Below are 10525 nucleotides of genomic sequence, written 5' to 3'. Positions count from 1 at the left end.
AAGGTTACTGATCTTTAAAGATGCGGCAACAAAAAGTCCGAATGTGTCTGACGATGACGAGATGAGACATCCGCCATTTTTCAGGAAATAACTCGACAATAAAAAAAAGTAAATATCTTCTTATTTTAAAATATATCTTACTCTGTGAACAGATAATAAATACTAGAGTAAACTGTTGCTAATTATTACGATAATAATGATAATTATACTTGTAAAATAGTTAACTTGTGTAGTATTGGTAAAGAAAAATCACAACTTCCTTTTATTGCGTCATCAGTTGTCGTGGCCGAGTGGTTAAGGCGATGGACTAGAAATCCATTGGGATCTTCCCGCGCAGGTTCGAATCCTGCCGACAACGAATAGCTTTTTACAAGTAACTCAAATGTTTCATCAGCATCTTTTAAAAAATTCTACAATAAAACCTAAAAATCGTCACGTGTTGTTAAACAATGCATCTCAAAACTAAACATTTGTACCTATTGGATGATTACAAACTCATGTTCATGACTATTTTATCAAGTTAGTAAGTTAGTTAGTATTATTTATAATATAATTTAATTAATATTGTATTTACTAGTTTAAATTAAATTGAATTATTTTTGTTTCGTGTACGACTGCAGATGAATGATGTTACTATGTTGTTATGATGTTTATATACATGAGTATTGAACTGGAAAATAAGGATCAAGAAGTTTGGACGATACAAGCTATGATGACACCCTGAGGACGCAGACCTCCTCCAAGCAGCTCATCATAATGTTGTGTATTGGAGTGTGTGTGTGTGTCACGTGATGAACCAGGAAGTGTGTGATGGTCTCAACAGGAAATTAAAACTCATTAAGAACTGTTGGACCCTCGTGATGAACTTCTGGAAGCTTTGATTGGTGAACACGTGCAGCAACAACTACAACAATTACAACTAAATGAACAAACACTGAACAATACAATCATTTTGTCTCTAAACACAAGTTTGTCTTCTTATGCAAACATGACTCTGGTTGTCGACAGGATTCGAACCCATGAGGGAAGCAACATCCAACCCTTTGAATAAAACTTTATTTACAAACGTCTGTTTTACATCAATGTAGCAACACTAAAACAATGATAGAATCCTTCCGTCACAGTTCTAGTTGTAAACACAACTTATTATGTTTGTTTTTTATACTGTTAGATTAAAATATTATACACTATACATATACCATACTTAAATTAATGCTAAAAGATAATCAAAAGGAAAAAGTATAAATTACTCGCTTAATCTAAGAGTTTAAACGCTTGACTACTAATTCACAATCAACATACAGCTCAGACTGACACACTGGTTCCAGGCAAGCTTGGATCACAATTAGAGATACAACACTGGTCATTTTAAACATCTGTTTATCTGCCAATCCCACCTTAAATCGTAGATCAAAGACCAAGCAAGACACACCCGGGAAAGGGGGGCTAAAAGACGGAAACCCCCACCCAAGAACATTTGAATGATTAGATTACAAGAAAACTAACTAGGATGTCTCTCAATGGGGGATCGGGACACAGGGAAGTTGAAAGAACCATTTGGCCAGAAAGAGACGACCTCCCGGACCGGAAATTTTCCTTAAATGTCGCGATGTTTCTACCGATCGGGGCCTTTTCTCCGCGACTATTGACCTGTACAGTCGCCGGCAGAAAGAGTGTCCGGTTGATCGTAAAGCTTGTATTTTGTTTGACTTGAAGCGGCGAATAAACGACCCGTGACACACTCTGGATTGACCATCTTTCGCCACGAAGTGAAGTATAAGACCCGGGACGGATGCGGCGTCGTGTTGGAGCGATGGTACGGACTCACATGTTTTGATTGTTTTAATATAAAGCTGATAAAAGATATACGTTGTCGGCAGGATTCGAACCTGCGCGGGAAGATCCCAATGGATTTCTAGTCCATCGCCTTAACCACTCGGCCACGACAACTGATGGAGTAACTTCAAGTATTGTTAGTTGTACCAGTACTACACTCACGCGAACTATTGTATCAATATAATGACTATTCTTTTATAATAATACACACATGACCCAACTGAGCCCCAGAGGCTGACCAGCTTAGTCAATTGTTTGCTAGAAATCAAACAATGAGTTTAAAACACTTTGCAGCTAAATGTGGACAAAACTGAAACTCTGGTGATTGTTGATGATAAGGTTCCAGGGTTGAGTCAGTACTTGGTGACTTGATTTTCTGGAACTCCTGTTGTGTTATCAGTTTTATCTTGCCCTTTAAAGTATATACTTTATTGAATATTGTTTTGATTGTTTAAGCGCTTTGTGACCCTGGTCTGGAAAAGCGCTTTACAAATAAAAATGACTTACTAACTTACTTACATGACTCTATTGATTAAAAAGTACATCATCATATAAACAATCAGTTTAATGCAGTTTTTTGAGGGGATTATATTCTTCACCATCATTCATCAGATGACATCGATAACACTTACAGATATTCAATCAGACAGCAAAGAAAATAGTCTTAAAAATGCGCTCAGTATTAAAATATTCCACCAGCAGGGTGCGCCTTTGTGTTATATGTAAAGTTGTCGTGGCCGAGTGGTTAAGGCGATGGACTAGAAATCCATTGGGATCTTCCCGCGCAGGTTCGAATCCTGCCGACAACGTATACTTTTGACACAAAACTCAAATGTTTCATCAGCATCTTTTAAATATTTCTACAATGAAACCTACAAATATTCACGTTTTGTTAAACAATGCATCTCAAAACTAAACATTTGTACCTATTGGATGATTACGAACTCATATTCATGACTATTTTATCAAGTAACAGTAAGTAAGTATTATTCATAATATAATTTAATTAATATTGTATTAACTAGTTTAAATTAAATTGAATTATTGGTGTTTTGTGTACGACTGCAGATTTATGATGTTACTATGTTGTTATGATGTTTACATACGTGAGTATTGAACTGGAAAATAAGTCTCAGGATCAGGAAGTTTGGACGATACAAGCTACGATGACACCCTGAGGACGCAGACCTCCTCCAAGCAGCTCTTCATAATGTTGTGTGTTCAAATGTGTGTGTGTCACGTGATGAACCAGGAAGTGTGTGATGGTCTCAACAGGAAATGAAAACTCAATAACAACTGTTGGACCCTCGTGATGAACTTCTGGACGCTTTGATTGGTGAACACGTGCAGCAACAACTACAACAATTACAACTAAATGAACAAACACTGAACAATACAATCACTTTGTCTCTAAACAAAGGTTTGTCTTCTTATGCAAAGATGACACAAAAACACTGGTTGTCGACAGGATTCTAACCTGTGAGGGAAGCAACATCAACCCTTTTTACCTTTGAATAAAACTTTATTTACAAACGTCCGTTTTCCATCAATGTAGCAACACTAAAACAATGATAGATTCCCTTCATCACTGTTAATAAGTTGTAAACACAACTTATTATGTTTGTTTTTATATACCAAGCTGATAAAAGTTGCTGATAAAAGATATACGTTGTCGGCAGGATTCGAACCTGCGCGGGAAGATCCCAATGGATTTCTAGTCCATCGCCTTAACCACTCGGCCACGACAACTGATGAAGTAACTTCAAGTATTGTTACCCGTAACAATACTACAAACATGTGAACTATTGAATCAATATAATGATTATTCTTTTATAAGAATACACATCTATAGGAATAAAACACTGTTTGACTAGAAATAAAATAATCATTTGTAACTATTTAAACTCACTGAGAAGGTCACCTTGAAACTCTGGCTCGTGAACGATCATCTGAACTTTGACCTGGTCATTTATCAAACCCTTGGTGACATCATTACAGACGAGTGGACGGAGGACTCAAGAATCTTCTCTTTGTTTTGATCCTGTGACATCAATGTTTAATACATGTTTACCAAATTATAATGATTTAAAAACAAGTATTTATCCTCAATAAATACGTATTTCTTAGTTCTTACAAATTCGTTTTATCTCTGTAAATAAATGCAGTTTTTGAGGGGATTATATTCTTCACCATCACTCATCAGATGACATTGAAAACACTCACATATATTCAATCAAACAGCAAAGAAAATGGTCTTTAAAATGCGCTCAGTATTAAAAATTTTGACCACCAGGGTGCGCTTTTGTATCACATGAACAGTTGTCGTGGCCGAGTGGTTAAGGCGATGGACTAGAAATCCATTGGGATCTTCCCGCGCAGGTTCGAATCCTGCCGACAACGAGTAACTTTTATATATATTTGTTTTTCTATTGTTGTGACGTTTCATTTTATGAAGGTCTTCGTCAGTATATTTTATGATTAATAAGAATGATGTAAATGTATTTTGATAATATTTGACTAGAATGATACCTTGAGATTAAAACAAAAAAAACAACAACAAAAAATACATCTATGACAAACACACACACACACACACAAGTTTTATTTTTGTCTAAAATAGCTGTATCAGGAATTTATGTCTGAGGGATGGAATCACATTTTTGGAGGTCATTGTGTTGTTATTTTGTTTAAGGCAAGAGGAAATATCAGAAATATCGTATATTGTGATATATCGTGATAATGTAGTAACAAGGATATTTTTGTTAGTAGCCGACAACGAATGCTTTTGACAGGAAACTTGAATGTTTAATTACATATAATCCACATTTGTTTTATTTTTGTTCAAACAATGCAGCGGAAAAAAAACATTTCTACTTGAAATAATATTATTGAGTCATTATGAAATTATATTCATGTGTATTTTATCGAGTAGGACTTTATTTTTATTCATAATATTATTCATATTAATACTGCATTAACTAGTTAAAATAATTGGTGTTTTGTTCATGACTGCAAAATTATTATGAACATGACTCTACAGTATGTTGTTACGCTGTAGTTAGTACGCGAGTATTATAAAGCGAGCGCAGACCTCCTCCAAGCAGCTTATTCACACAATAAAGTGTTTCTCACCTGGTGTGTATTCAAACGTGTACGTCACGTGACGTGAGAGTCGCAGGACGTCGGCAACAAAAATGTGTCGGAACATTGAAGTTGTCGCACATGTAGCAAATACTACGACAATAGAAGTAAAACTAGGAACCCAGAGAATATACGATAATTTCATCCACATATACGTCAAGTTTTCTTATACGAGCAGAGAAATATGTTGATTGTTTATATGATGTTGTACTTTTGAATAAACACTGTAGAGTCATGTGTGTATTATTATAAAAGAATAGTCATCAAGTTGATACAATACTTCATGTGTGTGTAGTAGTGATACAACTAACAATACTTGACAATACCTGATTAGTTGTCGTGGCCGAGTGGTTAAGGCGATGGACTAGAAATCCATTGGGATCTTCCCGCGCAGGTTCGAATCCTGCCGACAACGTATATCTTTTATCAGCTTTGTATGAAAAAAAATAAAAAAATAAGTTGTGTTTACAACTAGAACTTTGGCAAGGGATTCTATCATGGTTTTAGTGTTGCTACATTGATTTAAAACAGACGTTTGTAAATAAAGTTTTATTCAAAGGTAAAAAGGGTTGATGTTGCTTCCCTCATGGGTTCGAATCCTGTCGACAACCAGAGTCATGTTTGCATAAGAAGACAAACTTGTGTTTAGAGACAAAGTGATTGTATTGTTCAGTGTTTGTTCATTTAGTTGTAATTGTTGTAATTGTTGCTGCACGTGTTCACCAATCAAAGCGTCCAGAAGTTCATCACGAGGGTCCAACAGTTGTTATTGAGTTTTCATTTCCTGTTGAGACCATCACACACTTCCTGGTTCATCACGTGACACACACTTCAATACACAACATTATGATGAGCTGCTTAGAGGAGGTCTGCGTCCTCAGGGTGTCATCATAGCTTGTATCGTCCAAACTTCCTGATCCTGAGACTTATTTTCCAGTTCAATACTCACGTATGTAAACATCATAACAACATAGTAACATCATAAATCTGCAGTCGTACACAAAACACCAATAATTCAATTAAATTTAAACTAGTAAATACAATATTAATGAAATTATATTATGAATAATACTAACTAACTGTTACTTGATAAAATAGTCATGAACATGAGTTTGTAATCATCCAATAGGTACAAATGTTTAGTTTTGAGATGCATTGTTTAACAAAAACGTGACAATTTTTAGGTTTTATTGTAGAATTTAAAAGATGCTGATGAAACATTTGAGTTTGGTGTCAAAAGTATTCGTTGTCGGCAGGATTCGAACCTGCGCGGGAAGATCCCAATGGATTTCTAGTCCATCGCCTTAACCACTCGGCCACGACAACTGATAAAGTATCAAATATTGTTAGATGTACCACTACTATTATTTTTTAATAAAACATGACTATAGTGTTTATTAAAAAGTACAACATCATATAAACAATCAACATATTTCTCTGGTTGTATAAGGAAACTTGACGTATATGTGGATGAAATGATCGTATATTCTCTGGGTTCATAGTTTTACTTCTATTGTCGTAGTATTTGCTACATGTGCGACGACTTCAATGTTCCGACGCCTTTTGTTTCCGACGTCCTGCGACTCTCTGTCATCACGTGACGTACACGTTTGAATACACACCAGGTGAGAAACACTTTATTGTGTGAATGAGCTGCTTGGAGGAGGTCTGCGCTCGCTTTATAATACTAACGTACTCATTACTGCGTAACAACATTCTGTAGAACCATGATTATGATCATTCTGCAGTCACACACAAAACACCAATAATTTAAACTAGTAAACACAGTATTAGTATAAATAATATCATAAATAGTAATAAAGAACAGTTACTTGATAAATATGAGTACAAAATGACCTGAACTGTTTTAAGTGAAGTATTTTGTTTTCTGGTGTTTTGTTTGAACAATAGATGTTGGTTATTATATTGATGAAATACTTTGTGTGTTTTGTACTTGTACAAACAACAACACTTTCCTGTGATCATCAGTTGTCGTGGCCGAGTGGTTAAGGCGATGGACTAGAAATCCATTGGGATCTTCCCGCGCAGGTTCGAATCCTGCCGACAACGAATACTTTTATCATCTTTGTATAAAATAACAAACATAATAAGTTGTGTTTACAATTAGAACTGTGATGAAGGGATTCTATCATTGTTTTAGTGTTGCTACATCAGTTCTTAATGAGTTTTCATTTCCTGTTGAGACCATCACACACTGACTGGTTCATCACGTGACACACACACTTCAATACACAACATTATGATGAGCTGCTTGGAGGAGGTCTGCGTCCTCAGGGTGTCATCGTAGCTTATATCGACCAAACTTCCTGATCCTGAGACTTATTTTCCAGTTCAATACTCACGTATGTAAACATCATAACAACATAGTAACATCATACATCTGCAGTCGTACACAAAACACCAATAATTCAATTTAATTTAAACTAGTTAATACAATATTAATGAAATTATATTATGAATAATACTAACTAACTGTTACTTGATAAAATAGTCATGAACATGAGTTTGTAATCATCCAATAGGTACAAATGTTTAGTTTTGAGATGCATTGTTTAACAAAAACGTGATGATTTTTAGGTTTTATTGTAGAATTTAAAATATGCTGATGAAACATGAGTTTGGTGTCAAAAGTATTCGTTGTCGGCAGGATTCGAACCTGCGCGGGAAGATCCCAATGGATTTCTAGTCCATCGCCTTAACCACTCGGCCACGACAACTGATAGGTATTTACAGGAAAGTGTTGTTGTTTGTACAAGTACAAAACACACAAAGTATTTCATCAATATAATAACCAACATCTATTGTTCAAACAAAACACCAGAAAACAAAATACTTCACTTAAAACAGTTCAGGTCATTTTGTACTCATATTTATCAAGTAACTGTTCTTTATTACTATTTATGATATTATTTATACTAATACTGTGTTTACTAGTTTAAATTATTGGTGTTTTGTGTGTGACTGCAGAATGATCATAATCATGGTTCTACAGAATGTTGTTACGCAGTAATGAGTCCGTTAGTATTATAAAGCGAGCGCAGACCTCCTCCAAGCAGCTCATTCACACAATAAAGTGTTTCTCACCTGGTGTGTATTCAAACGTGTACGTCACGTGATGACAGAGAGTCTCAGGACGTCGGAAACAAAAGGCGTCGGAACATTGAAGTCGTCGCACATGTAGCAAATACTACGACATTGGAAGTAAAACTATGAACCCAGAGAATATACAATAATTTCATCCATATATACGTCACAAGTTTTCTTGTACCAAGCTAAGAATCAACAACATTAGAGGTTTGAACCTGAAAGTATAAAGAATCAACTTTATAAAATGTTATATATTGAAAAATAAATGTAATAACCTGTGAAATAAAACTTTATGCGTCTGACGATGATGACGACAAAACAACATCTTTCATGAAATTACTGAAGTGAACGAGCAGAGAAATATGTCGATTGTTTATATGATGTTGTACTTTTTAATAAACACTATAGAGTCATGTGTGTATTATTATAAAATAATATTCATTAAATGTATACAATAGTTCACGTGTATGAAGTACTGGTACAACTAACAATACTTCTTCAGTTGTCGTGGCCCGCACAGGTTCGAATCCTGCCGACAACTAATACTTTAATAAGAAAAAGAAACATACAATTCTATATCCTATGTTTTAGGTTTGCTACATGTGTGAAAAGGGGTTTTGGATATTCCAACATACAAAGTATCTACTTCAGTGAGTAATGAAGGATTCAAAGTTTTTTTTTAAACAAATTTATTGGACATTCACACACATATTTAAGTCCCATTGAAATATATTCATAACACAACAACTTTGAGTGAATTAACAACGTCTGTGAAGTTACTAATAACATTTAAAAAAGTCAAATATTTACCATTTTCCGACATTCATGATGATTAAAAAAATAAATATTTTTTTGTCAGTGGTTTTATGATGGAAAACACACATTCTACTCAGTTTATCAGGCGAAAACAGAATCAATCTGGAATATAAATGCAACAAAACAAATGAACAACATCTTTTTTTTTCAACATATATTAATCTAAAATACTTCATTTGCTCATGTTGTTCGATAATTGAAAGTAACTGATACTTTACTTCCACCTGGTGGTGATGAACACAATCACGCGTCAGTCGCTAAGGAAAAAAAAAAAGAAAAAGAAGCGCATTTTTTGGAGGATTTGTGTTATTTTGACAAACTTCATCTGAAGTTGTGATACTTTTATTTGAAAAAAGAATTGATTTATTATGACAGGAAGATGATTCTGCAGGTGACTCAGAAAGAAAAGTTGTGTTTGTCTTATAAATTGTGCATAAATGTATTAAATATAAACTGTGTTTTTTATAAATTCAATTAATATCACATTCAGACGTGGATAAATATATTAAATTAATATAATAAAACGACCATTTGAATAGTTAATAAAGGCGCAGATTGAGGAGTAAATAACTGCCAAAAATAATGTCCTCATTCTATTAATATTTACTAACGAGACGCAAAGACTTTCTGATTCGAATTCAACATCAATAATAACTATTTTTTATTTTTCATTGTTTGTTAAACATCTCTGGAACTTATTACCACCAAACTATTGACTTATTTACACATTTCAACCTGCATATTTCACCTAATGTCAATAGTAATTATAAGAATACATGGTATTTGTAATATCTAATAATTATAGTATCTGTTGTTTACTTACGTTACTAACGTTTTTGGGGTTACAAATAGTTTCCCTGCTGGTTAAATACGCTCTTAAGGGTCACCTTGAGTTTTCCCCCAAAAAAGCGCCATTAAACAAAATGTATTATTACGTATTTATTTACGTTTTCATTGAATTATTTCCCTCAGAGTTGCGGTCGAGAAAAGGGTCGGAAATTGACGTTGGCTGCAACGTCAATGTTGCAGTGCATTCTGGGACTTGTAGTATCAAATGTAAACATGTCGTAATTATTGACATACAAATTCGTTATTGACATAAATGTGAATTATTGACATTTTAAAGACAGGCTTGTCGAAAACAACTGATCCGTAAACAAAAATAGTTTTAAGTTTGTTGTTCTAATTTTCAAACTTCATATTTGTGCGCGTTTTATTTTAATAAAATACAAATGCTATTGTTTATAATCAATATTAGAATAATCGCTTCGATTATCTCTATATTGTATATTTCAATGACTTTTAGCTGATAATAATTAAATAATTAAATGGAGTTTGAGGAACGTTTAGGCTCATAATTCAATCTCGTGTCGCATCAAAACTGTTCCAATGATACTTCGGTAAACTTAGACCGTGAGCGTCACATTTTTAAAAAACCCAGACGCAGGAACACGGTGGGTGGGCTCTTCCAGTGGTCTTCTTCTTCTTCTTCTTCTTCTTCCACACTAGGGTGGCAGTGCATGTTCCGAGGGTGGCGTCGACGAGTCACATGCAGCAACATTCGTCTGCCAAGACTCCTCCTCTGGTCCCGAAAAAGAGGCTTTTATTTTGAAATCCTCCATCA

General features: G+C 34.5%; 9 non-coding genes across 9 annotated transcripts; 5 read left to right on the top strand and 4 right to left on the bottom strand.

The window, feature by feature from the left end:
• The first annotated feature begins 276 nt into the window (after nt 1–276).
• On the top strand, nt 277–358 carry trnas-aga (transfer RNA serine (anticodon AGA)). Its single transcript has one exon. It is a non-coding gene; the product is annotated as a tRNA-Ser (tRNA).
• Nucleotides 359–1868: 1510 nt separating this feature from the next.
• trnas-aga (transfer RNA serine (anticodon AGA)) lies at nt 1869–1950 on the bottom strand. The gene has a single exon. It is a non-coding gene; the product is annotated as a tRNA-Ser (tRNA).
• A 613-nt stretch (nt 1951–2563) lies between these two features.
• trnas-aga (transfer RNA serine (anticodon AGA)) lies at nt 2564–2645 on the top strand. Its single transcript has one exon. It is a non-coding gene; the product is annotated as a tRNA-Ser (tRNA).
• An 858-nt stretch (nt 2646–3503) lies between these two features.
• On the bottom strand, nt 3504–3585 carry trnas-aga (transfer RNA serine (anticodon AGA)). The gene has a single exon. It is a non-coding gene; the product is annotated as a tRNA-Ser (tRNA).
• A 569-nt stretch (nt 3586–4154) lies between these two features.
• Nucleotides 4155–4236, top strand: trnas-aga (transfer RNA serine (anticodon AGA)). The gene has a single exon. It is a non-coding gene; the product is annotated as a tRNA-Ser (tRNA).
• A 1074-nt stretch (nt 4237–5310) lies between these two features.
• Nucleotides 5311–5392, top strand: trnas-aga (transfer RNA serine (anticodon AGA)). Its single transcript has one exon. It is a non-coding gene; the product is annotated as a tRNA-Ser (tRNA).
• Nucleotides 5393–6221: 829 nt separating this feature from the next.
• trnas-aga (transfer RNA serine (anticodon AGA)) lies at nt 6222–6303 on the bottom strand. Its single transcript has one exon. It is a non-coding gene; the product is annotated as a tRNA-Ser (tRNA).
• Nucleotides 6304–6965: 662 nt separating this feature from the next.
• Nucleotides 6966–7047, top strand: trnas-aga (transfer RNA serine (anticodon AGA)). Its single transcript has one exon. It is a non-coding gene; the product is annotated as a tRNA-Ser (tRNA).
• A 586-nt stretch (nt 7048–7633) lies between these two features.
• trnas-aga (transfer RNA serine (anticodon AGA)) lies at nt 7634–7715 on the bottom strand. The gene has a single exon. It is a non-coding gene; the product is annotated as a tRNA-Ser (tRNA).
• Between the last annotated feature and the right edge of the window lie 2810 nt (nt 7716–10525).

The sequence above is a fragment of the Callionymus lyra genome, chromosome 12, assembly GCF_982586985.1.
Source record: "Callionymus lyra chromosome 12, fCalLyr1.hap1.1, whole genome shotgun sequence".
Taxonomy (NCBI): Eukaryota; Metazoa; Chordata; class Actinopteri; order Syngnathiformes; family Callionymidae; genus Callionymus; species Callionymus lyra.
This window is presented reverse-complemented; position numbering and strand designations above follow the sequence as displayed.